Source organism: Stegostoma tigrinum, chromosome 13, assembly GCF_030684315.1.
Source record: "Stegostoma tigrinum isolate sSteTig4 chromosome 13, sSteTig4.hap1, whole genome shotgun sequence".
Taxonomy (NCBI): Eukaryota; Metazoa; Chordata; class Chondrichthyes; order Orectolobiformes; family Stegostomatidae; genus Stegostoma; species Stegostoma tigrinum.
Genome location: NC_081366.1, coordinates 57,454,624 through 57,481,607, shown reverse-complemented (window position 1 = coordinate 57,481,607; position 26,984 = coordinate 57,454,624). Strand labels below are relative to the sequence as shown.

Sequence of the window (26,984 nt, the reverse complement as noted above, 5' to 3'; positions counted from 1 at the left end):
TGCAAAGGCTGATATGTAAAATGGGATGATGCAACAATGAATTCTGCATACACAGTAAAACATCCTGTTAGAGCCTTCTTCTCAGTAAAACTTCTTACATTATTTAAAAAATAATTATGATTGCAACATCCCATTTGTAAAGACAAATAAATAACATGATGTCAAGTGAGCCAGAAAATCCTAGCTTGAATGTCTGATACACATTACATCAGATGATCCGAGACACTAAAGCACTAAACGAATATAAATGCATCCACAACCAAAATCTGGAAGCAGTTGCAACCTGAACCTATTCAGTGAGCCCTGCAGGAAGGAGTGGAAGATCAGACACAACAGCTGTTATGAAAGCCAGTTACAAAAACTTCCCTGCTACTCACTATATAGACCTCCAGAACAAAATCACTTGGATAACTGCATTGAAGGCACATTTTCCTAAATGGTACCACTTAACTTAGCCTTAGCACAAGAAACGCACTTTCAGAACATACACATTTTTCTGATCAATTGCTTTTGGGCATCTAAACAGTATTGCAATATATTCAGATATGATTACAAGTTACACAACACAGCAAATAATCTTCAAAATTTTCCATAAAATTTCTTCCAAAACTGGGACAAGCACATTTTTAATTTGCTTTTGGAAAGATAGCAGAAGAGGGAGAGAGTTTTTAACCATGTTCTAAGTTAAATTCTGACAGTCTGACGAGCTAGTGTTACTATGAAGTAGCATTTTGACCCGATATTGTCTTTTCAAATTTTATTTGTTCACAACACAAAAGCGCAAAAAGGGGTGCAGCATCTTGGAGGCAGTCAAGACTGCAGATGTTGGAAACTAGAGTCAATAAACATGGAGCTGCAAAGACACAGTATATCAGTACCCTGATGAAAGGTTTCGGCCTGAAACAGTGACTTCTCTGCTCCTTGGATGCTGTCTGACATGCTGTGCTTTTCTAGCTCCACATTTATTGACTTGTGTCGACTAGCTTGGTGGGCAAGTCCATAAGCCATTTAAGGTTTTTGACAAGATTCGGTGCACAGGCTGTGGAAGAGTAACTCACCGAGCCACTGTGTTCGGCTGCAAACATTTCGTCACTCTGCTAGGTAATATCGTCAGCGCTCCTCCGGTGAAGCATTGGTGTTCTGACCCACTTGTTATTTACATGCAGCAGGCCAAGCAGCATCTCAGGAGCACAAAAGCTGACGTTTCGGGCCTAGACCCTTCAGAGATGGGGATAGGGAGAGGGAATTGGAATAAATAGGGAGGGGGGGGGGCGGACCAAAGATGGGGAGAAAACAAGATAGGTAGAGAAGAGAGTATAGGTGAGGAGGTAGGGAGGGGATAGGTCGGTCCAGGGAAGATGGACAGGTCAAGGGGACGGGGTGAGGCGGCAGGTAGGAAATTGAGGTGCGGCTTGAATTGGGAGGAAGGGACAGGTGAGAGGAAGAACAGGTTAGGGAAGCAGAGACAGGCTGGGCTGGTTTTGGGATGCAGTGGGGGGAGGGGACGAACTGGGCTGGTTGAGGGATGCAGTAGGGGAAGGGGAGATTTTGAAACTGGTGAAGTCCACATTGATACCATATGGCTGCAGGGTTCCCAGGCGGAATATGAGTTGCTGTTCCTGCAACCTTCGGGTGGCATCATTGTGGCAGTGCAGGAGGCCCATGATGGACATGTCATCAAGAGAATGGGAGGGTGAGCTGAAATGGTTCGCAACTGGGAGGTGCAGCTGTTTGTTGCGAACCGAGCGGAGGTGTTCTGCAAAGCAGTCCCCAAGCCTCCACTTGGTTTCCCCAATGTAGAGAAAGCCACATCAGGTACAATGGATACAATATACCACACCAGCAGATGTGCAGGTGAACATCTGCTTGATATGGAAGATCATTTTGGGGCCAGGGATAGGGGTGAGGAAGATGGTGTGGGGGCAAGTGTAGCACTTCCTGCGGTTGCATGGGAAGGCGCCGGGTGTGGTGGGGTTGGAGGGGAGTGTGGAGCGGAGTGGTCGAGAACGCCCTTGACCGCGTCTCCCGCATTTCCCGCAACACATCCCTCACACCCCGCCCCCGCCACAACCGCCCCCAGAGGATCCCCCTCGTTCTCACATGCCACCCCACCAACGTCCGGATACAACGTATCATCCTCCAACACTTTGGCTATCTACAATCTGACCCCACCACCCAAGACATTTTTCCATCCCCACCCTTGTCTGCCTTCCGCAGAGACCACTCTCTCGGCACCTCCCTTGTCGGCTCCAAACTCCCCTCCAACCCCACCACACCCGGCACCTTCCCCTGCAACTGCAGGAAATGCTACACCTGTCCCCACACCTCATCCTTCACCCCTATGCCAGGCCCCAAAATGACCTTCCATATCAAGCAGATGTTCACCTGCACATCTGCTGGTGTGGTATATTGTATCCATTGTACCTGGTGTGGCTTCCGCTACATTGGGGAAACAAAGCGGAGGCTTGGGGTCCGCTTTGCAGAACACATCCGCTCGGTTTGCAACAAACAGCTGCACCTCCCAGTCACGAACCATTTCAACTCCCCCTCACATTCCTCAGACGACATGACCATCATGGGCCTCCTGCAGTGCCACAATTATGCCACCCAAAGGTTGCAAGAGCAGCAACTCCTATTCCGCCTGGGAACCCTGCAGCCCAATGGTATCAATGTGGACTTCACCAGTTTCAAAATCTCTCCTTCCCCCACTGCATCCCAAAACCAGCCCAGCCTGTCTCTGCTTCCCTAACCTGTTCTTCTTCTCACCCATCCCTTCCTCCCACCTCAAGCCGCACCTCCATTTCCTACCTGCCACCTCATCCCGCCCCCTTGACCTGTCCATCTCCCCTGGACCGACCTATCCCCTCCCTACCTCCTCACCTGTACTCTCCTCCCTACCTATCTTCTTTTCTCTCCATCTTCGGTCCACCTCCCCCTCTCCCCATCCCCCTCTCTGGTGAAGGGTCTAGGCCTGAAACGCCAGCTTTTGTGCTCCTGAGATGCTGCCTGGCCTGCTGCGTTCATCCAGCTCCACACTTTGTTATCTTGGATTCTCCAGCATCTGCAGTTCCCCTTATCACTTATTTGTATGCCTCGGTTTGCTAAGGTGCGCGTTACTTCCAGTTCTGTTTTTCAGTGGTTTGTATATTGGGTCCAGTTCAGTGTATTAGTCGATAGAGTTCCAATTGGAATGCCAGACCTCCAGGGGTTCCCTGGCATGTCACACTTTGGCTCATGCTATTGTGGATGCATTGTTCTGGTTGAATGTGTGTCCTTCCTTGTCTGTGCGTATTGAAACCAAGGGACATGGCCAATTCTCATTGGTCTCAATACACGCAGACAAAGAAGGACACAAATTCGACTGGGTCAACACATCCATAATAGCACAAGCCGAAGTGTGACATGCCAGGGAACGCCTGGAGAGCTGGCATTCCAATCAGGACTCCATCAACGAGTACAGTGGTTTGTATATCGAGCCCAGCTCACTGAAAAATGGAACCGGAATAATGCCAGTCACCCCAGCGAACCAAGGCATATAAATAACAGGAATAGAACACCAACACTTGCACAGAGGATGTTACCTATCAGGCTATTAGCAAGTAACTTCACACCACACAAATGCCAGGCTATGGCCAGCACCAATAAGACACACTCTAATGACCATCTCTTTGACATTCAATGGTGTTGCCATTACTGAAATCCTCTATCACCGTCCTTGAGGCTACCATTGACCAGAAACTCAACTGGACTCACCATATAAACACATGCCTTTATTCTGAGACTTCGCCTTGTGGTTCTAGACTCTGCCTTGAGGGGAATCATCCTCTCAACATTTCATCTGTCAAGCCCCTTAAGAATCTTAACTATTTCAATATGATCACTTCTCATTTAAATTCCAATGAGTAAAGTCAGGGGTCATCCGAAAGAACCTTCTCCAAGCTGCCTCCAATAAAATAGTGCAGCTCCAACAACACTCAAGAAACTTGATCCAAGATGAAGCAACAAGCTTGACTGGCACCACATTCATGAACCATCCACTTCCTCCACCACCAATGCTCAGCAGTAGTATGTACTATCCACAAGATGCACTGCAGAAATTCAAAGATCCACAGAAAACATCTTCCAAACCCACAACCACTTCCATTTAGAAGGACATGGGCAGCAGATACATGGGAACACCACCAACTGCAAGCCCCCCTCCAAGCCACTCAGCGTTCTAACTTGGAGATCACAGTTTCTTCACGGCTACTGGGTCAAAATCCTAGAATTCCATCCCTAATGGCATTGTGGGTCAATCCACAGCAAGTGGACTGCAGTGATTCAAAAAGACAGCTCTTCTAAGAAGCCGTATCTTCTTAAAGACAAATGGGATGGGCAATAAATGCGAGCCAGCCAGCAAGGTCCACATCCTACAAATGTTAAAAAAAACAAACTTTTCACAAGTTTAGAAGTCGCATGACACTAGATGATGTGCTCTGATAGCTTGAGATTTCAAATAAACTTGTTGGTCTATAACCTGGTGCCATGTGACTTCTGACTTTGTCCACTGCAGTCCAACCCTGGCACCTCCACGTCATCACTTAAATTTAGAATTCGACTGCAGAGGTTGTATTGATAATTCCATCATTATTTCTCAAAGCTTATGTTCAAAAAGGCGATGACCAAGCCAAGTACAATCATAATATTTGCAAATGGAGTCTACAGAACTTCTCAAGCATCTACTGGAACTTTACAAAACTAATTTACTCGCATAAATATTAGGAGACACAACACTATTACAAAGTTCACTCAGTTCTTAGGATACACTAACACCAATTGCATTTCAAAAAGAACAGATGGACATAACTCTTGTAAAATGGTAAAAGTGACTTCAGTAAAATAAGTCAATTTCTGAAGAAAAGTCACAAAACTGCAACTACTCAAAGACTCATGAAATGACTGCAGTCCACTGAAAAATATATTCAAGTAAATTATTAAGTTAATCTACAATGAACTGAATTGAAAATGTAGATGAAGACTTGACAGAAAAGATTACATTTCAGAATATTCAGCTTTAACAATAAATTTGGACACCAGCTCGTGTAAGCCTGAAATTCATCAAAATAACCAAGGAAAACCATGAAAATTTTATGAAAACTCTATTCAAATGGTTTTGTAAGACTCTGAAGAGTACATTTTAACACGCAATAAGGAGTGAAACAATCAGATTTTAAACAGATTTGTAATTAACATCACAGTTACGGTTGTATGGATAGTTAAGACTTTACATTACAAGAACCCAAGATAATAAAACGTGAGGCTGGATGAACACAGCAGGCCCAGCAGCATCTCAGGAGCACAAAAGCTGATGTTTCGGGCCTAGAACCCTGCTCTGATGAAGGGTCTAGGCCCGAAATGTCAGCTTTTGTGCTCCTGAGATGCTGCTGGGCCTGCTGTGTTCATCCAGCCTCACATTTTATTATCTTGAATTCTCCAGCATCTGCAGTTCCCATTATCACATCACATTACAAGAACCGCTTCTTTACTGCTGTTAGCAGACTGAAGGATGGACGCTAACTTCAAATACTGTTGATCTTGCTTCTCACACTTTCTGTGCAGTGTAATCTGTATGCTTCATTTTGTCTGAGTGCCCCATGATCTGTATCAGAGAAAATGGGAACTGCAGATGCAGGAGAATCTGAGATAACAAAGTGTAGAGCTGGATGAACACAGCAGGCCAAGCAGCATCTTCGGAGCACAAAAGCTGACATTTCAGGCCTATATCCTTTATCAGAAAAAGGGGAGGGGGGAAGAGGGTTCCGAAATAAATAGGGAGAGAGAGGGGGAAGGTGGATCGAAGATGGTTAGGAGAAGATAGGTGGAGAGGAGACAGACAAGTTAAAGAGGCGGGGATGGAGCCAGTAGGGGTGAGTGTAGGTGGGGAGGGGATAGGTCAGTTGGGGAGGACGGACGGACAAGTCAAGGGAGCGGGATGAGGTTAGTAGGAAGGAAATGGAGGTACGGTTTGAGGTCGGAGGAGGGGACAGATGAGAGGAGGAACAGGTTAGGGAGGCGGTGATGAACTGGGTTGGTTTTGGGATGCAGTAGGGGGAGGGGAGATTTTGAAGCTTGTGAAATCCACATTGATACTATTGGGCTGCAGGGTTCCCAAGTGGAATATGAGTTGCTGTTCCTGCAACCTTCGGATGGCATCGTTGTGGCACTGCAGGAGGCCCAGGATGGACATGTTGTCTAAGGAATGTGAGGGGGCAAGATGGTTCACAACTGGGAGGTGCAGATGTTTATTGCAAACCGAGCGTAGGTGTTCAGCAAAGCAGTCACCAAGCCTCCACTTGGTTTCCCAATGTAGAGGGGGGTACAACAGGGACAGCAGATGCAGTATACCACATTGGCAGGTGTGCAGGTGAACAGGCCTCTCTGATGAAGGGTCTAGGCCCGAAACGTCAGCTTTTGTGCTCCCGAGATGCTGCTTGTCCTGCTGTGTTCATCCAGCTCCACACTTCATTATCTTAGGCCCTCTTGGGGCCTGGGATGGGGGTGTGGGAGGAGGTATGGGGACAGGTGTAGTACTTCCTGTGGGTGCAGGGGAGAGTGCCAGCTGTTGTGGGGTTGGAGGGAGTATGGAGCGGACAAGGGAGTCACAGAGAGAGTGGTCCCTCCACAGAGCAGACAAGGGAGGGGAGGGAAAAATGTCTTTGGTGGTGGGATCAGATTGAAGATGGTGGAAGTGTCACAGGACAGTGCGTTGGATCCGGAGGTTGGTGGAGTGGTAACTGAGGACGAGGGGGATTCTCTTTTGATGGTTATTGCGGGGACGGGGTGTGAGGGATGAGTTGCAGGCAATACGGTTGAGGCCGTTCTCGACCACTGTCGGGGGTGGGGGGGGTACAGTCCTTGAAAAACGAGGACATCTGAGATGCAAGGGAGTGGAATGCCTCATCCTGGGAGCAGACGCGGCAGAGGCAAAAGAATTGGGAATAGGGGATAATAAAATGTGAAGCTGGATGAACACAGCAGGCCAAGCAGCATCTCAGGAGCACAAAAGCTGACGTTTCGGGCCTAGACCCCCGAAACGTCAGCTTTTGTGCTCCTGAGATGCTGCTTGGCCTGCTGTGTTCATCCAGCTTCATACTTTATTACCTTGGATTCTCCAGCATCTGCAGTTCCCATTATCACTGGGAATAGGGGATGGCATTTTTGCAGGAAGGTGGGTGGGAGGAAGTGTATTCTCGGCAGCTGTGTGAGTCGGTGGCTTTGAAATAGATATCAGTTTCTAGGTGGTTGCCTGAGATGGAGACGGAGGTCCAGGAGGGCGAGGGAGGTGTTAGAGATAGTCCAGGTGAACTTGAGGTTGGGGTGGAAGGTGTTGAAGTGGATGAACTGTACGAGCTCCTCGTGGGAGCACGAGGCGGCACCGATACAGTCATCACTGTAACGGAGGAAGAGGTAGGGTTTAGGGCCAGTGTAGGGATCTACTTGTATTGCCTGCAAATAAAGCTTTTCACTGTATTCCAGCACACGTGACAACAATAAAAATCAAAATCAAACTTTGGCAGTTTTCAAGAGATTGTGTCAGATATCTCCATACCTTATTCCTCCCCATCTCTATTTTCTTTTGGCTCTACACAACTTAACATAAGATACCTGTGCTTCTCCAATTCTGCGATCCCAATTTGAATCAACCTTTCTTCAATTAGCAACCACATCTTTAGGTACCCATACCCCATACCCCAAAACTCTACCCTTCACCACACACCAGGTTAGTTTCCCACGTTTTACACGTCAAAAATGTTTCTTCACTTGAAGTTCAGGTGTATGTGTCCTTACTTGGATCAAGCCCAGTTATCACCTTGTTCCTCGTGGACTTTGCCTGACTAAGAGTCAAGAATATTTTAATTTTGAAATTTTCACCCTTAGTCTCAAACTTTTTCATGCTCTCCTCAGATTCCACCTCTAATCTCCACCAGCCCAACTGCCCACAAAAATACACTCCTCCCAAGTGCGACTTGTTCAGCATCCTTGATTTTAATCACTCCCCCATCACTGGCCGTGCATATAGCTACCAGGGCTACTTACCCCAAGATACCCACTTACAATCCTCTCTTCGACAAAAGGTTTTGACCTTTCGTATTCACATGGCTCGATGTCTAATGTTGCTTTATTAACGCACAAATAATCTTAATATATTTTGATCATGTTAAAAGGAGCTGTATTAACAAATTACTGTCAAAACTAGAAAGAAGCAACGTTTAAAAGCTTCACAACATACTTTCGCAGCATTGTTCACATACCCGCTGCCCAGTTACTGAGACATTCTATAATTATTTCAAAATTACAACGTACTGAGATTAACATTTGGGGGAAGGAATACGTAGTCTGAGGTGGCGTCTGAAATCCCATCTACAATAATTTAAAAGGAAAAAGCAATAAGTCACATTTAGAACTCATTTGGATGGAAGGAAAAATAACTTTGGGAAACAGCACATAAAACCCTTAACGAGTGGGACTGTGCACCCAGACTCTGTACCGAGTCGTACTGTCCTGAAATATGTACAACAGCTCATGGGGCGGTGCCGGGCCCTCTCCCTCTCCCGTCCACAAATCCAGGAAGAGGATGAGGCCTAAAATGGGCGGCGAAGAGTCCAAACGAACGCAAAGACTGAGAAATAAAACAGTGTGGTACACACACATTATACTTTTTTGTTTAAAGAAAAGGCAAATCTGTGCCTCTAACCGCAACCGCGGAAATCCTGGCTGAGAAAGAGTGAAGCCCAGCATCAACACCGGGCTCGAGCGGCCATTTAAACTTCGCCGGAGTTCGAAACGGAACTTTTCTAACGGCCACCACCAACAACTGAAACCGTGAGTTTTCACTGAAACTCCATTATTTCTTAAAAGTTACGTTTATTTGTTTTTGTTAACAAAAGTATTTTCCTTCCGCTACTCACTTGGTTTAAATCGCTGTTTTCAATCAGTTCTCCAAACAGTTGTTTTTCTCCAAGAAAAAGTCGTGATTCCGTTTGTTTCCTTTATTTTCTGGCTGCTTCTTTCCCTCTGGCAAAGACACAATACTTCAAACCTGAATGAATCCCAACCTAGTGAGTCACCGAAACCAAACCAGCCTAGAGGAGGGGGAGGGTGAGAAGCGCTTCCAAGGAAGTGGCCACACGCCCCCTGCGCGGCCCGCACCAGAAGCAAACGTGAAAAGTGCGCGGAGAGGAAAAAAAGTCCCCAAATAAGAATAAAGACTCACTAAATTAAACAAACAAAAATGTAATTTGGAAAGAACCGTGCTCTGACCTGAAGGGGAAATTATGTAGAGTTGGCCAATGCCGGTGGGAGGGTAACAAAAGTTGGAAATGGCCTCAGTGCCACACCCAGAGGGAGCAGCAACAAGAAGCTGTTTGTGTCATGATATCAGGTGTGAACCCATAGGGTGAGGGAAAAATGTAATGAACGTTTTACAGTAATTCTTAGACACTTTATAAAGTCGGTCTTTCGTGCCGTCTTTGAGAGCAGGTGGGAAGTTCAGCGCATAAATTAATCACCATCGCCAATTTGTCTTGTGAAAGTGTTTCATTTTCTTCATGTAAGTCATGTTTGATGGCAGGTTGCTTTATTTCTAAGAAAACATTTTAAAGACCAAATAAAAGGAAAGTACTGAGAATGTTGTAAATCTGTTCTAAAGAGCCATGTCTTCATAAGGTTGTTTCTGTTTTCACAGATGCTGCCAAACTTGCTGAGTTTCTCCAGCACTTTCTATGTACCAAAAGGGGCCGAAGCAAACTGGTCTGCTGATTTTGACAGGACCTCCTAACTCACCTAAGGTTAGGCACATACCCCAAGATTCCTACTCCCTGCAAGTTCCCCACCAAGTCTCATGCTATCAGTGCTTGGACATATATTTGCAATTCTTTCACTATTCCTTGGTCAAAGCAAGCATTAATGACTATCACCGAGGGGCTCTGACCTCCGTAATCATGAAGTGCTTTGAGAGGCTGGTCATGGCCCACATCAACTCTAGTTTCCCCAGCCTGCCATGATTCCCTGCAATTTGCCTCCTGACATAACAGGTTCACAACAGATGCCATCTCCCTAGCCCTGCACTCATCCCTGGAACATCTGGACAACAAGGACACTTACGTTAGACTCCGGCTCATCGACTACAGCTCTGCCTTCAACACCATTATCCCCTCCAAACTGATCTCAAAACTCTGAGACCTAGGTAAATAAAGGCAACTGCAGAAGCATGAGGGAAGAGCTGGGCAGAGTTGATTGGGAGAGGAGTTGAACAGGAAAGACAGTGGAACAGCAAGGCAGGATTTTCTAAGAGTAATTCAGGATACAGCAAAAATTCATCCCGAATAAAAAGAAACAGGGTGGGTGAGGCAACAAAGGCTGACTAGGGAAGTCAGGGATAGCATAAAAGCAAAAGCGAAGGCATATCATGTGGTGAGAGAAATGGAAAACCAAAGACCAACAGAAAATTAACAAAAAAATGAAGAGGGAGAAGATTAAATATGAGGGTAAGCTAGCCAGTAATATAAGGAGGACTGTAAGAGTTTATTTAGATATTATAAAAGGCAAAATTAGAAATTGAACCACTGAAAATGATGCTGGAGAGATAGTAGTGGGGATCAAGGCTGAGGAACTGAATAGTGATAATGGGAACTGCAGATACAAGAGAATCCAAGATAACAAAGTGTGGAACTGGATGAACACAGCAGGCCAAGTAGCATCTCAGGAACACAAAAGCTGATGTTTCGGGCCTAGACCCTTCATCTCTCTGATGAAGGGTCTAGGCCCGAAACGTCAGCTTTTGTGCTTTTGAGATGCTGCTTGGCCTGCTGTGTTCATCTAGCTCTACACTTTGTTATCTGAGGAACTGAATAATTACTTTGTGTCAGTCTTCATAGTGGAAGACAAGTAATATCCCAAAAATTCAATAGTGTCAGTGGACAGAGCTGAGTATGGTGGCCGTCACCAAGGAGAAGGTGCTAGAAGAAACTGAATGACCTGAAGGCGGATAAACCAACTGGACCAGATGGACTACACCAGAGGTCTTAAGGTGATAGTTGAAGAGACAGTGGAGGCATTTGTGGTGATCTTTCAGGAATCACAAGAGTCAGGGAGGGTCCCAGATGACTGGAAAATCACAAACGTGACAGCCAGTTTAAAAGGGGAGTAAGGTGAAAAACTGAAATTTATAGGCTGATTTGCCTAATGTTGGTTGTGGGTAAGATTTTGGAGTCCATTGTGAAGGATGAGACTTCAAAATTTAAAAAAAAAACAGAAGAACTGTGGATGCTGTAAATCAGGAACAAAAACAAAGTTGCTGGAAAAACTCAGCAGGTCTGGTAGCATCTGTGAAGGAGAGAACAGAGTTAACTGTGACACTTCCTCAGAACCGATGGTGGCTGGGAAAATGGCAGTTTATATGCAGAAAGTAGGGAGTAAATGATATGATAGGGCCCAAAGAGAGAGAAAGATAGTTGGACAGACAAAGGAGTTGCTAACGATCAAACTGGGAGGGTGAACAGCTGTTAATGGGGACTGTTAGTGACGAACAATAGCAGGTGTGTAATGACAGGCTATGTGGTAACAAGACCTGGTGTGTGGGGTGATGGGCTGGGACATGGGAGAGTTTAGGCCATAAAATTATTGAACTCAATATTGAGTCTGGAGGGTCCCCAAACAGAAAATAAGGTGTTGTTCCTCCAGCTTGTGTTGGGCTTCACTGGAACACTGCAGCAAGCCAGAGACACAGATGTTGGCCAGGTAGCAGGGTGGTGCATCAAAGTGGCAGGCAACAAGTAGTTCAGGATCTTTTTTGCGATCAGAACGTAGATGTTCTGCGAAGTGGTCACCAATTCTATGCTTCGTTTTCCCAATGTAGAGGAGACCACATTGTGAGTAGCGAATGCAGTCAACTAGAATCTGGGAAGTGCGGGTGAAGTGTTGCTTCACCTGGAAGGTATGTTTGGGCCCTTGGAAACTGGAGGTAAATAGGCAGGTGTTGCACCTTCACCGGTTACAGCAGAATGTGCCGTAGGACTGTGGGGTAGTGTTGGGGGTTTTATTCCTTTCTAAGTGTAACATAATTAACTTTAAGATAATCATACAAAATAGAATGAAGGCAATTTGTCCTGATGTGGACTGTTGTAGGTTGCTGCCAACAAAACAGACAACAACAGTAAGACACCATACAACCTAACACACTGACCACACTGCCCTACATCAAGAACATTTTGAAACTGACAACAAGACTCCTAAGACCACTCTGAATCATGGTGGCCCACAAGCCCACAGCCACTGTATGACAAGCACTTACAAGGATTAAAGACCACATTCCTACAACATACAAAATGAACGTGGTTTACAAAAATACCATGCAACGACTGCCACAAACATTACCTCGGATGGTCAGGAAGGAATCTTGCCATCAGAACACATAAGCATCAGTTAACAGCAAAACACACGAAGAGCTCTCTCTAATAATTGTACATTCAGACAATGAAGGCCATCAGTTTAACTGGGATAAAGTAACCATAGTAGCCCAAGCCAAACATAGACGCACACAGGAATTCCTAGAGGCATGGTGCTCCATCCATACTTCAATCAGCAAACATATAGAATTGGACCCCATACACAGACCCCTGCACATCCAAAACAGAAATGACAAGACCACTTCCATCTAGAAGACAAAGGCAGCAGACACATAGAAACAGCACCGCCTCCAAGCTCACCTCCAAACCACTCTGCATCCTGAGTTGGAAATGTATCGCCATTCCTTCACTGTTGCTGGGTCAAAACCCTGGATTTCCCTTCCAAATTGCCTGCTGAGGGTCGACCTACAGCTGGTGGACTGCTGCGGCTCAAGAAGCCAGCTCACTACCACCTTCTCAAGGGCAACTAGGGATGGGAAAGAAATGCTGGCCAGCCAGGAAAGCCCACATCTCATAAATGAATTTTAAAAAAAGAAACTTTTTTGAAGACTCCACTTAGCTGCCACAAGTCTTACTTCTAACATCACTCTACGTTATTAAACGGTCATGGCTAGTTCAGTGTACAGGTTATTATAAGTGGTTCTCAGAGAACTGTGGACATCTTAAAAATTTATTAATATCTGCTTGTTTCTACAAGTTATTCTACAAACAAATTTACGTAAATTTACTTTATTTATTTAAACAAACAGATGAAATGTTGGGATCTACCGTGGAGCCAGTTTCAAGGCATACTAGCTGCACAGTACAGAACTAAATGCAGTGGAATGAATGAGTTCACTCACTTTCTGAGAATCCTGGATTTATTGTAAATGTTGTTCAGGAAAAGTAATAGCAAAGGCTATTAGCATTACATGAAAGGTGAAAGAAAAGGCAAGATTGCAACTGGTCAAAATGAACAGTGAAATAGAACACTGCTAGTGCTGTTGACTCCCTAGAAGCTCGAAGTGTACTTCCTGTATTTAGTAAAATCAATGAGAAATCATTGTACTTTATTTACCTAGCAAATTTCCTTTCTGGTTTACGTATGCTGCTCAATACTTACATTCTTACAGGTGACAATGCCAGCACAGCGCATAATTCATTTCAGACGTGGCTTTGGTAAGTCAGCCTTTAAATACCCTATGCATTTTCATTAAGAAGTTTTCTGGACTGAAGGAGCAGCCCACAACAGATTTTGTGGAAGGCCAGGAATGGATGGCATGTCACTGCTGACATTGCTGGCCTTGTTTGGCTCAACTCCCAGGCAATCCGAGAATTTTGAAGAGGCTGTGTGCAATTATAATTGAAAAGCACTTGTCAGCTCTAAGAATAGCAAGGCATAACATTTACAAGACACTGGTAAATATTGTCCTCATAGTAGGTTCTAAAATATGAAAGCCCAGAAAAAAGATTCATTTTTATTATATAAGTAACATTCAATGTCATATTGGTTAACAGCTTTGAACGGATGAGCTTTACTATTGATTCAGTATTTAATTCACAAACAAGAAGTTTGAAACTTGCAGCTTCACTTGTTAAGTATATCTGCTTTCTCCCTACAAAGAAATACATGTCCAATTATCAAAGTTATAAGTTAAAAGCAGCTATTACTTTAGTGGCAATTCACAGAGTCATACAGCGTGGAAACAGACCCTTGTTCCAACTAATCTGCACTGACCATGTTCCCAAACCAAACTAATCCCACTTGCCTGTGTTTAGCCCATATCCCTTCAAATCTTTCCTATTCATGTACTTATCCAAATGTCTTTTAAATGTTGTAACTGCACCTCATCCACTGCATCCTCTGGCAGTTAGTTCCAATGCAAACCACCCTCTTAAAAAAGTTGCACCTTCTATCTTTTTTTAAATCTTTCTCTTCTTACCTTAAAAATGTGCCCCCTAATCTTGAAATGCCTCATCTTAGGGATAAGACACCTAACATTAACCCTATCTATATGCCTTCTGACTTTATATACTTTTATAAAGTTACCTCCCAACCTCCTGCACTCCAGTGAAAAAAATCTCAGCCTAGCCACAATTTTTTTTTGAATAGACAATACGTCTATAAGTTTCAATATCTTTTAACTCAGGACCCTTTCAAAATTGTTTTGATTTAACACAAAATTTTGGAATAAACAAATTTTTTTTGACAAGATTTAAAATTGGTGCAGGAGCAAAGGATGTTGTCATAACAGGGAATAGTGGATGATGTTATTTTACATTAGAAAATGAGGAATAGAAACAGGTGAGGGCCAAAAGGCTCCTTTAAAATTTACTTTGCCATTCAAAAAGATGACACTGATCTTTGACATCAACTCTGCTTGTCTACCCTGTCACCATTGTCCATGATTCCATTCCTATTCCAAGCATCCATTATTCCTCACCTTAAATACAGTCAGCAACTGATCAGCCAAGCCCTCTGAGATGGACCATTCCAAAGATGCACAATGTTTTGAGTGAAGGCAATTCTCCTTATCTCGGTACTAAATAGCTTGTGCTCATCTAAGGTTTGGACCCTAGTTTTAGACTTACTAAACGAGGAAAACTGCCTCTTAGTGTCTACCCTGTCAAAACCCATAAGAAATATATACATTTCAATTAGTTTACATCTCACTCCTCTACATTACAAATAAAAGACCCACACTTTCATGTCCAAAATTCAAATACCATCTTTGAATGGATCTCCTTTAAGACAAATATATATTTCCTTGGGTAAGGAGAACAAACCTACACAGTACATCTGATGTAAGGTGTAGAGCTAGCAGGCCAAGCAGCCTCAGAGGAGTAGGAAGGCTGATGTTCCGGGCCTGACCCTTCTTCATTTTTCTGAGGAAGGGTCTAGGCCCGAAATGTTAGCCTTCCTGCTGCTCTGATGCTGCTTGCCTGCTGTGTTCATCCAGCTCGACTCCTTGTTATCTCAGATTCTCCAGCATCTGCAGTTCCTACTATCTCAGTACATCTGATGGTGTTCTTTACTTTTGCACTCCAGCCCCTTGCAATAGAGATTAGCACACAATTTGCTTCCCTAATTGTTTACTGTACTAAATGTTAACTATAGTTTGAATATAAGGACACAACCCCACTTCCAAATCTAATTTCTCTTAAATTTATTCTGTTTTTCTATCCTTCTTGGCAAAGAAATAACTTCACATTTTCCCACATTATATTCTATCTGTTGTGCCTGATCTACTTATTTCACCTGCCTATATCTGACTTCAGCATCCTCACAACTTATTTTCCCTTGGATTGTTATCAAACTTGGATACATTATACTCAATGCTTTCCTCTGAGGCTTTGAGATAAATTGTAAATCGCAACATGTAGTCAACAATTACTTTCTCACTGATCTTTAATTCGTGTTCTGTTAAAACCATTCAGTTAAAGCCTTCACATGGAACTTTAAGTTGAAGATGGCTCTGGACGATTCAGTACTGGGGTTAGGTAAAGAAACTCTGATTAATATGCCCCTGCTCTGTATCTTACCATCGCATCTTCATTTCCTTTCCTTGCCTTGGTGAGCACTGTGTCCTTAAGAAGAGCAATTTATTGCAGACTGGGTTGACCTCCCCAGTCAGGTCGTGATGCCACCTTTTGTGCACTATCTTGTCCTGGAAGAGAAAAAGTGATGGGTGTGAATGAACGTATTGACTGGTGTATTTCAGAGTGTGTTGTCTTGCATCATCAAACAGCAGCGTGGTGTATTTAACATATGAATGATGCCTAGATAGAACATATGGTGTGTGAATATTAGTGATTAGTTAACACGACAAATGAAATATGTTAAGGTTTTATTCCTCATTGTGATGAAAGTAGGGATTCCAATTGCTGTTGGATTTCTGAAGCAAGGTTCATTGTCAGGCTGAATTAAAGGACTGCACTATTGTTAACTTGTCAAGTCAACTGTTTCTTTGCTTACAGACACACCTGTATAGAACATCTTTTCCTTTGGGTAAGTTTTTGGACTAAACCCATTTTTTTGTCGTTTGGACACAACTTCAAAGTGAATTGAATCAGTGAAGTTTGGACTTCAAAGACATTACAGAATTCTTGAGAAATGATAACCATACTTATAATGATATTTGCATTTCAGGCACCATTGATAACTGCAACAGTATATGACCTGATTTTTGTTTTATTTCTCCACACTACCAAGAACACTGCTTGAAGAGTGGAACAAATGAGAAAACGAATATATGCTGCCCCTCTATGAGCTTCAATTTCAAAACATGCTAAGGTTTTAGTCCTCATGCAACTCAATGCAGGGCCACCACATCAGGCCTCTAACCCTGTACCAATGGATTTCATCAATTCCTGCCACCATTACCCCTTTCTTACCAGTACATAATGTCTCACCCTGTACTTCATTATCAACATATCTACTTGTCCTTGAGTGCACCTGATCTCTTTATCCCAAAAAAAAGTAATTATAATTATAAATAGAGACATTTATCTAATTGGATAATTGAATTTTATTATTCCCAGCATGGTAATCTCTGCTCTCCCAATTTCTGAACTCTTCACCCTGAACAATTCAATCATAACTTCTTCACATGGAATGGCAGTAATATTGACTCAGGCACCATTGCACATAAAGAAAATTATGATTTCTATCATAAAAGCATGCCAATATTTGTCATGAGCAAATTTCTTCTCACCATTATATTCATAATAACTACAAGTGTCATTTTGTTTCTATTTCACTTTGTTTCCATAAACATTACAAAGTAAAACAACAGGCTGTTTAAATATCAAAAATAGATTATAATCTAAAATAAAATATTAGATGAATATCGTACGTCAAATATATTATCAAAATTTGTTTTGGTAATAGAATTCCATGTCAGTAATCATGGATAGGCTGCTACTTCAAGGATGATCATTCTTATCATAGAAAGAAAACATGACCATTTCCTATTGCTTCAAATACTGCTGCAGAAGCTTATTTATTCATCATCATTTTGTCATGATAATAGGTGTCATCACAAGAGAGCCTCCCATCATAAGCTTTTTTTAAACTTCAGAACTACAGCAGATCATCCTTGATCTATAGAATGGTGCGACAGGCTTGAGAGGTCAAATGGCTGACTCGTTCTCCCATTTCTTATGTTCTTATCCATTCTGCAGGTGACTGTGGTTGCACTCTTCAGTCATTCAATAAAGCATCCACAGTTCCGGTTCACCAGGTTTTTGGACATATGAAAAGACTCCATCCACAAGCTTGCCTGCTTTTCACGCAAATTTTATTTTCCCACTTTTTACAATTTTTAGGTATAATTTTCCAACTTTTATAGTCTTCCTGTTCTTCACTTTACAGATTCTCCTCCAAAATTATCACATTGGTTCCTGCTGGTCTTCACTTCATTTACACTAGATTCTTGGTGCTCCCCTTTTTAATTTATATTGTCAAATACATGCTTTAACTTTATTTTAAAGTAAACATCACACAACCACTGCTGTTCTGACACTAGCACTCCACTGGTTTATGGATTGGTTGAGGGCATACTACTTTAGACTTTTCCAGCAGTCACCTATGATCACCACACCCCACCACTTTAAATTCTGACCCAAACCCCAACTTTTCACCCATGTTTCCTGCTTGGCTATGTTATGATTCTGATTAGGTAGTTGGCACTGATTATGCATTTTCAAGATTATTGTTCTCAGGTTAATCAGGATCCCCACAGCAATGTTCCCACTCCCAGCCTACAACTGAAGGTCCTGGTTGTAATTGTGACTGGTATTCATGGCTCATGTGAAACAGAATGGCCGCTCAACTGCACTTATTTATAAATTTAGTCATGCTATGACAGGTTACTCAGTTTGCTAATACTGAAGGAAATTTTTTGCAAAAAAAATTTTGTGATGGTATTTATGTTTCATTCACAAAAATGCTCAAGATGCTTCTCTTTTTGTAAAACAGCTTCTTTATAGTTACGTAAACAATGAATAGAATCAGAGAATAGGTACAATACCGAAAGAGGCTATATAACTCACGTAGCCCATGCCAACTGTTTGCAAGAGTAATTTAACTAGTGTCACTTCTCTATCCTTCCCTTGTCGTCCTGCAAATATTTTGTCTTCCAGCTGCTTATCCAATGTTGTACTGTCCAGACTAAAGAAGAAAAATGAAAGCTTACTTATCTAAACATGTTACTTAAATTAATTTCATTAGTTCATTTGATTAATATTTTGAGTAATTGGTATGGTTCAGTCAACTGTGGCTTTTTCTTATGCCGTGAATATAATAATTGTGCAGATCAGCCCCAAATGTGAGATTTACACAAGTGAAATTTTAATGTCAGAGACATTTCTCTGATAATATTCTAATAGTGCTGCTTTCCTCAAATAAAGCAAACATGGTTATGAATTCTGACACTGTGATGTAATTCCTCTGGGAATCAAGAATTTACTTGACTGGTAAGCGACATCCAGCATTCACCTTTGAGCATGAGCATAGCATATCTTTGTTGCTGCGCAGAATTAACAATAGTCATTTATGACAACAAACCAAATTCCAATCTGTGTATTCCAGTGTAGAAATTGAAACTCCCTGATATTAAAATAATGTTGTATGTGTTTCTTGTGTTTCAGTATTCTTCCCTCGATCAATCCCTGTTTTTTTTAATTTGTCCTTTCCAAAATAGCTACGATATTTGCATTCTATAACAACAGTAAATTAACTTCGATATGATATTTGGACCAAATCTTAGCACACTCGTTTTTAGATTACAGACAGGACCACCTCTGTTTCTGTGCCCCAGCAATTTATGAAAGCTACCTGCATGCGTTATTTATGCGTCCAGTTAATAGGCCACCTTCAGAAGCCCCATATCACTAAGGTAGGCTGTATGGAAGAGAGGGCTATTGGGAGTAGCAGAGGCTTTGGGTGGCCTGCAGCTTTGAAAAGAGATGTATGGGAACAACAAGCATAGCACATAAGAGGCGTCGACTGATGATGTTCATAAAAATATGAAATAAAAATTGTCAAGCCATAATTGTGGAGGTGTTCTCCGTTCACAGAATATGCATCTGTGACCCTCTGTCATCCACAGCTCTGGGGAGAGGATTTAAGAAGATTTCACCATCACAACCCCTCTTCTCGCCACCACACCCCTATCCAAGATCTGTTGGCTACAAGGTTATCTTCCTACTATTTATCAGGTGTTGTCAACATTACAAGGCTCATTCAATGTCAGGAAGATCCCACGGGCACCAGAAATTTTCTATTGGATAGGTACTCAATTATCACTAATTAGCTGCCACTACAGGACATATAACTGTTTCTGTTTTGACCCCTCTTCCAGCAAGATTGTTTGATGGTGGATTGGCATCAGGTAGACAATCTAACATGAGATTTTTCTAAAATTCTACACCCTCTCATTTCCAAAGCAATTGGGTAAGATGATTCATGTGCAGAAGGAACAAGGCACATCCAGGATGCAACAAGGTGCAAGATACATCTTATTCTCTCAAATAGAATTTAAGTTGTAGAATTCTACAAGTACCTGTTGTAGAACTGGCCTGTTAGACTACATTCACATATACTGCTTTCTACACTCATTTCTACTTGACCCTCAGGGACAATTACTCTGGTGCAAGTCTTCACTAGAGGAATTACTACCGCGAATAGTTTGGTAAAGAATATGCAAGTGTCATCTTTTCAATGTCTTTATGAAGATACTGAAATAAAAGAATGAAACCCAAAGTAAAGAATACTGTTACAGACCACTGATCTTTAAAATAAACAGGTTCAAACAGAATATTGCATCCAGAGATGGTAGCATTCTAAGTACCAGCAAGTGTTACGACCTCAATAGAAACCAGTCACATCTCTTTTAAGAATCTAAAATCCTAAGCTTTTTCGAAAAGAACACAACCCCAAAATTCACATTTTATACAAAATAACTTTACCACACAAAAATCAAAGTAATAACTACACTATCTTAAATAGTCTGTTTTGCTAACAATAACAAAAATACGACTCACACAACAACTTATGCTCCAAATCAAAGGTCTTAATTTTTCTTAGACACAAGTTAGATTTGCACACACAAAACTGCAAGTCAGGTGGTTATCAAAAATTGGCAAATCATCTATTTGATCTAGGTATGTGCCAATAATTTGTTTGCAGGTTGTGATTGTTGGGACTTCAGTTCATTTCTGGAAAGGTAGTCCTTTCAGATATCCTCCAACTATTTTAAAGGCCACAAACTGTTCATCCAGTATTGGCATCTCTGGTAGCATAAACATACCCATCTTGTGTCAGAACTTTTCTGGTTTGAAGAATCTTTAACTATGGAGTTTTGAACCGAGAAACTCTTCTCTCGTGAACTTGGCTATACCCAGAAATTCAAGTCCCTGCTTGTAAAAATGCTTAACAAGAGTTTTAATTCCTTCAGCCAACACCCATAATGTCAACTGCATTCTACTGACAGAGATGTTTCCTTCAAACTGTCAATCAGAATACTAGCCCTATCATTAACTTGAGTTGACCCTGCTATTCCATTGTTCAACACTCAGGAAACCTCTTGGTGTGATAAGTTAAAGGAACCCAATTGTTTTATTTCTCCTCAAGTCAAAGTCTAACTCTTAAGGGGATCACCACATCACATGGCCCATCCCAGAAGTTGGTTTTTCAAACACTAGCAGAAAATTCTGCCAGATGCTGATTGCAAACATCAAAATAATCTGAAATTGAAAAACATCATTGGAAGAAGCTTAATGTTAACAGCAAATATATCTGCTTTACTACTAAACACCCAACGACAGAAAAAAAACTGTCAGCGTGTTGATAATAGGTTTGAACCTAAAGCACACTTAAGTTCAGATCTGGCATAAATATCTTCCAGGGTTAACAGTTGATACTTGTTGTCAAGCAACTCATGAAATTGATAGGAGATTCAGGAAACAGATTTATAATAGTCCACTTTCAGGAGTGTGTAAGATGAGCACCTTGAAGTGCAAAACAAACTCTGCACAGTCACAGACACATGCAAGCTTTATGCATATTCTGTTGCATAATCCAGTTTCCACATTTCATTGTCTAGGTGTCTTATGGTATCTACTGTTTGCCCATAGTTTACACAATGTCTTCGATCACAGCATGTATCCAAGTGGTTCTTTTCAGTTTTGGTAAATACAAGAGAAGGCTTGTCTAACACCAAGTTGCTTAAATAGGAATGATTATTAAGAAGTAATAAATGATTATAGGTGTAATAATAATGGAAGAGAAAAGAGAAAAAGCAGCAACTCTAGCAGCCTTCCAGAAAAAGCAACAAGCCTCATGCCTTTCTGCCCATTGTGGGCCCGTCAATCGATGGCTGGTCTGGAGGCTGAGGTTCGTTTGTGGGACCGTTCAAGATTTGAGCCGAGTTGAACACCTGTGCCTTGGAACAAAACTCTCTCTCTTTTGTATCAGAGATAATGGGAACTGCAGATGCTGGAGATCCAAGCTAACAAAGTGTGAAGCTGGATGAATGCAGCAGGCCAAGCAGCATCTCACAAGCACAAAAGCTGACATTTCGGGCTTAGGCCCTTCATCAGAGAGGAGGATGGGGTGAGGGTTCTGGAATAAATAGGGAGAGAGGGGGAGGCAGACCGAAGATGGAGAGAAAAGAAGATAGGTGGAGAGTAGAGTGTAGGTGGGGAGGTGGGGAGGGGATAGGTCAGTCCAGGGAAGACGGACAGGTCAAGAAGGTGGGATGAGGTTAGTAGGGAGCAAATGGAGGTGCGGCTTGAAGTGAGAGGAAGGGATGGGTGAGAGGAAGAACAGGTTAGGGAGGCGGAGACAGGCTGGGCTGGTTTTGGGATGCATTGGGAGGAGGGGACGAGTGGGCTGGTTGTGTGATGCAGTGCGGGGAGGGGACGAACTGGGCTGGTATAGGGATGCGGTGGGGGAAAGGGAGATTTTGAAACTGGTGAAGTCCACATTGATACCATTGGGCTGCAGGGTTCCCAAGCGGAATGTGAGTTGCTGTTCCTGCAACCTTTGGGTGGCATCATTGTGGCACTGCAGGAGGCCCATGATGGACATGTCGTCTAAAGAATGGGAGGGGGAGTTAAAATGGTTGGCGACTGGGAGGTGCAGTTGTTTATTGCGAACCGAGCGAAGGTGTTCTGCAAAGTGGTCCCCAAGCCTCCGCTTGGTTTCCCCAATGTAGAGGCAGCCACACCAGGTACAATGGATACAGTATACCACATTGGCAGATGTGCAGGTGAACATCTGTTTAGTGTGCAAAGTCATCTTGGGGGCTGGGATGGGGGTGAGGGAAGAGGTGTGGGGGCAAGTGTAGCATTTCCTGCGGTTGCAGGGGAAGGTGCCGGGTGTGGTGGGATTGGAGGGCAGTGTGGAGCAAACAAGGGAGTCACGGAGAGAGTAGTCTCTCTGGAAGGCAGACAAGGGTGGGGATGGAAAAATGCCTTGGGTGGTGGGGTCGGATTGTAGATGGCGGAAGTGTCGGAGGATGATGCGTTGTATCCGGAGGTTGGTGGGGTGGTGTGTGAGAACGAGGGGGATCCTCTTGAAACGGTTGTGGTGGGGAAGGGGTGTGAGGGATGTGTTGCGGGAAATGCGGGCGACGCGGTCAAGGATGTTCTCGACCACTGCGGGGGGAAAGTTGCGGTCCTTGAAGAACTTGGACATCTGGGATGTGCGGAAGTCGAATGCCTCGTCCTGGGAGCAGATGCAGCGGAGGTGGAGGAATTGGGAATAGGGGATGGAATTTTTGCCAGAGGGTGGGTGGGAGGAGGTGTATTCTAGGTAGCTGTGGGAGTCGGTGGGCTTGAAATGGACATCAGTTTCTAGCTGGTTACCTGAGATGGAGACTGAGAGGTCCAGGAAGGGGAGGGATGTGTTGGAGATGGCCCAGGTGAACTTGAGGTTGGGGTGGAAGGTGTTGGTGAAGTGGATGAACTGTTCGAGCTCCTCTGGGGAGCAAGAGGCGGCGCCGATACAAGTCATCAATATAACGGAGGAAGAGGTGGGGCTTGGGGCCTGTGTAGGTGCGGAAGAGGGACTGTTCCACGTAACCTATAAAGAGGCAGGCATAGCTTGGGCCCATGCGGGTGCCCATGGCCACGCCCTTTGTCTGTAGGAAGTGGGAGGAATCGAAAGAGAAGTTGTTGAGGGTGAGGACGAGTTCGGCTAGGCGGATGAGGGTGTCGGTGGAGGGGGACTGGTCAAGCCTGTGGGACAGGAAGAAGCGGAGGGCCTTGAGGCCATCTGCATGAGGAATATAGGGACTGGACGTCCATGGTGAAAATGAGGTGTTGGGGGCTAGGGAGTTGGAAGTTCTGGAGGAGGTGGAGGGCGTAGGTGGTGTCACCGACGCAGGTAGGGAGCTCCTGGACCAAAAGGGAGAAAATGGACTCCCAATAGGTGGAGATGTGTTTGGTGGGGCAGGAACAGGCTGAGACAATGGGTGAACCAAGGCAGTCAGGTTTGTGGATTTTTGGAAGGACATAGAAACGGGCTGTGCGGGGCTGGGGAACGGTAAGGTTGGAGACTGTGGGTGGGAGGCCCCCTGAGGTGATGAGGTCATGGATGGTATTGGTGATGGTGGTTTGATGCTCGTGGGTGGGGTCATGATCAAGGGGGCGGTAGGAGGACGTGTCGGAGAGTTGGCATTTGGCCTCGGCGATGTAGAGGTCAGTGCGCCATACTACTGCTGTGTCTCCCTTGTCTGCGGGTTTGATGGTGAGGTTGGGGCTGGAGCGGAGGACTGCCCATTCTGCGGGGGAGAGGTTGGAGTGGGTGAGAGGGGTGGAGAGGTTGAGGCAGTTGATGTCTCGACGGCAGTTGGAGATGAAGAGGTTGAGGGAGGGTAGGAGGCCTGGGAGTGGTGTCCAGGAAGAGGACTTGTGTTGGGGGCAGGTGAGGGGGTCAGTGGAGGGAGAGTGAGGCTCCCGGTTAAAGAATTAAGCGTGGAGGCGAAGGCGGTGGAAAAACTGCCCAATGTCCAAACGTGACTGGTATTCGTTGATGTGTGGTTGGAGTGGGACAAAAATGAGCCCCTTGCTTAGGGCTGACCATTCGTCCTCAGTCAGTGGGAGGTCTGGGGGGATGGTGAAGATTCGGCAGGGCTCAGTTTGGCTGTCTGCTCTGGGGTTGTTGGCTGTGGAGGTTGTGGATGGAGCGATGATCGTTGGCTGAGGGTGTCTGTGGAGGTTGTGGGTGGAGCAATGAGGTTGTCGGCTGTGGGCTGGTCCATTTTCTCCCCTTTGTTCCAGGAACTCCCTACCTACGTCCATGACACCACCCACGCCCTCCACCTCCTCCAGAACTTCCAATTCCCTGGCCCCCAACACCTCATTTTCACCATGGACGTCCAGTCCCGATACACCTGTATTCCTCATGCAGATGGCCTCAAGGCCCTCCGCTTCTTCCTGTCCCACAGGCTTGACCAGTCCCCCTCCACCGACACCCTCATCCGCCTAGCCGAACTCGTCCTCACCCTCAACAACTTCTCTTTCGATTCCTCCCACTTCCGACAGACAAAGTGGGTGGCCATGGGTACCCGCATGGGCCCAAGCTATGCCTGCCTCTTTGTAGGTTACGTGGAACAGTCCCTCTTCCGCACCTACACAGGCCCCAAGCCCCACCTCTTCCTCCGTTACATTGATGACTGTATCGGCACCGCCTCTTGCTCCCCAGAGGAGCTCGAACAGTTCATCCACTTCACCAACACCTTCCACCCCAACCTCAAGTTCACCTGGGCCATCTCCAACACATCCCTCCCCTTCCTGGACCCCTCAGTATCCGTCTCAGGTAACCAGCTAGAAACTGATGTCCATTTCAAGCCCTCCGACTCCCACAGCTACCTAGAATACACCTCCTCCCACCCACCTTGCTGCAAAAATTCCATCCCCTATTCCCAATTCCTCCGCCTCCGCCGCATCTGCTCCCAGAATGAGGCATTCCACTCCCGCACATCCCAGATGTCCAAGTTCTTCAAGAACCACAACTTTCCCCCCGCAGTGGTCGAGAACACCCTTGACCGTGTCTCCCGCATTTCCCACAACACATCCCTCACACCCCGGCCCCACTACACCCGCCCCAACAGGAACCCCCTCATTCTCACACACCACCCCACCAACCTCCGGATACACCGCATCATCCTCCGACACTTCCGCCATCTACAATCCGACCCCACCACCCAAGGCATTTTTCCATCCCCACCCTTGTCTGCCTTCCGGAGAGACCACTCTCTCCGTGACTCCCTTGTTTGCTCCTCACTCCCCTCCAATCCCACCACACCCAGCACCTTCCCCTGCAACCGCAGGAAGTGCTACACCTGCCCCCACACCTCCTCCCTCACTCCCATCCCAGCCCCCAAGATGACTTTCCATATTAAGCAAATGTTCACCTACCTACTAACCTCATCCCACCACTGTATCCATTGTACCCGGTATGGCTGCCTCTACATTGGGGAAACCAAGTGGAGGCTTGGGGACCGCTTTGCAGAACACCTCCGCTCGGTTCGCAATAAACAACTGCACCTCCCAGTCGCCAACCATTTTAACTCCCCCTCTCATTCTTTAGACGACATGTCCATCATGGGCCTCCTGTAGTGCCACAATGATGTCACCCAAAGGATGCAGGAACAGCAACTCATATTCCACTTGGGAACCCTGCAGCCCAATGGTATCAATGTGAACTACTCAAGCTTCAAAATCTCCCCTTCCCTCACCACATCCCAAAACCAGCTGAGTTCGTCCCCTCCCCCCACTGCATCCCTGTCTCCGCCTCCATAGCCTGTTCTTCCTCTCACCCATCCCTTCCTCCCACCTCAAGCCACGCCTCCATTTCCTACCTACTAACCTCATCTCACCTCTTTGACCTGTCCGTCTTCCCTGAACTGACCTATCCCCTCCCTACATTCCCACCTATACTCTCCTCTCCACCTATCTTCTTTTCTCTCTATCTTCGGTCCGCTTCCTCCTCTCTCCCTATTTATTCCAGAACCCTCACCCCATCCCCCTCTCTGCTGAAGGGTCTAGGCCCGAAACATCAGCTTTTGTGCTCCTGAGATGCTGCTTGGCCTGCTGTGTTCATCCAGCTTCACACTTTGTTATCTCTCTCTTTTGTACAATGTCATGAACAGCCAGCACAAAGAAAGCAGATACTGAAAGACAAGATTTCTGGCTGGTACAGAGAACACAGGATGGGAAAATAAGCTGCAGGTGTCATCTTTGGCTTGTAAAGGAACGTTCACAGGACACATTCAAAGTTATGCAGCTTGTTGAGTGTCATCAACAATTTTAGCCCTTTAGCCCATCCTGTACAATCTATTTTCTCATGCAGCTGTTGAACATCATTGTTAACTTTTAGCCCTTTGGCCCATCCTATTAACATTGACGTTCTGTATATTATCCCCAAGATCACTGCAATCCTGCTGATTAGTGCAGATCCTATTGAACTAGCCTGCTTCTGTATATCTTTGGTTCTCATTTGCTTTTATTTTACTGATATGACTGAAAATTTAACCCTTAACCAACCCT

At 44.6% G+C, this 26,984-nt stretch overlaps 1 protein-coding gene across 1 annotated transcript in view; it reads right to left on the bottom strand.

Annotated features, from left to right (window-relative positions):
- Window positions 1–9,276, bottom strand: part of ctnna1 (catenin (cadherin-associated protein), alpha 1) — a 155,318-nt gene extending 146,042 nt beyond the window's left edge. The window contains exon 1 of the mRNA XM_059650755.1: window positions 8,949–9,276. The gene's annotated coding sequence lies outside the window, so the exon portion shown is untranslated. The remainder of the gene's footprint in view (window positions 1–8,948) is intronic.
- Window positions 9,277–26,984: the final 17,708 nt, after the last annotated feature.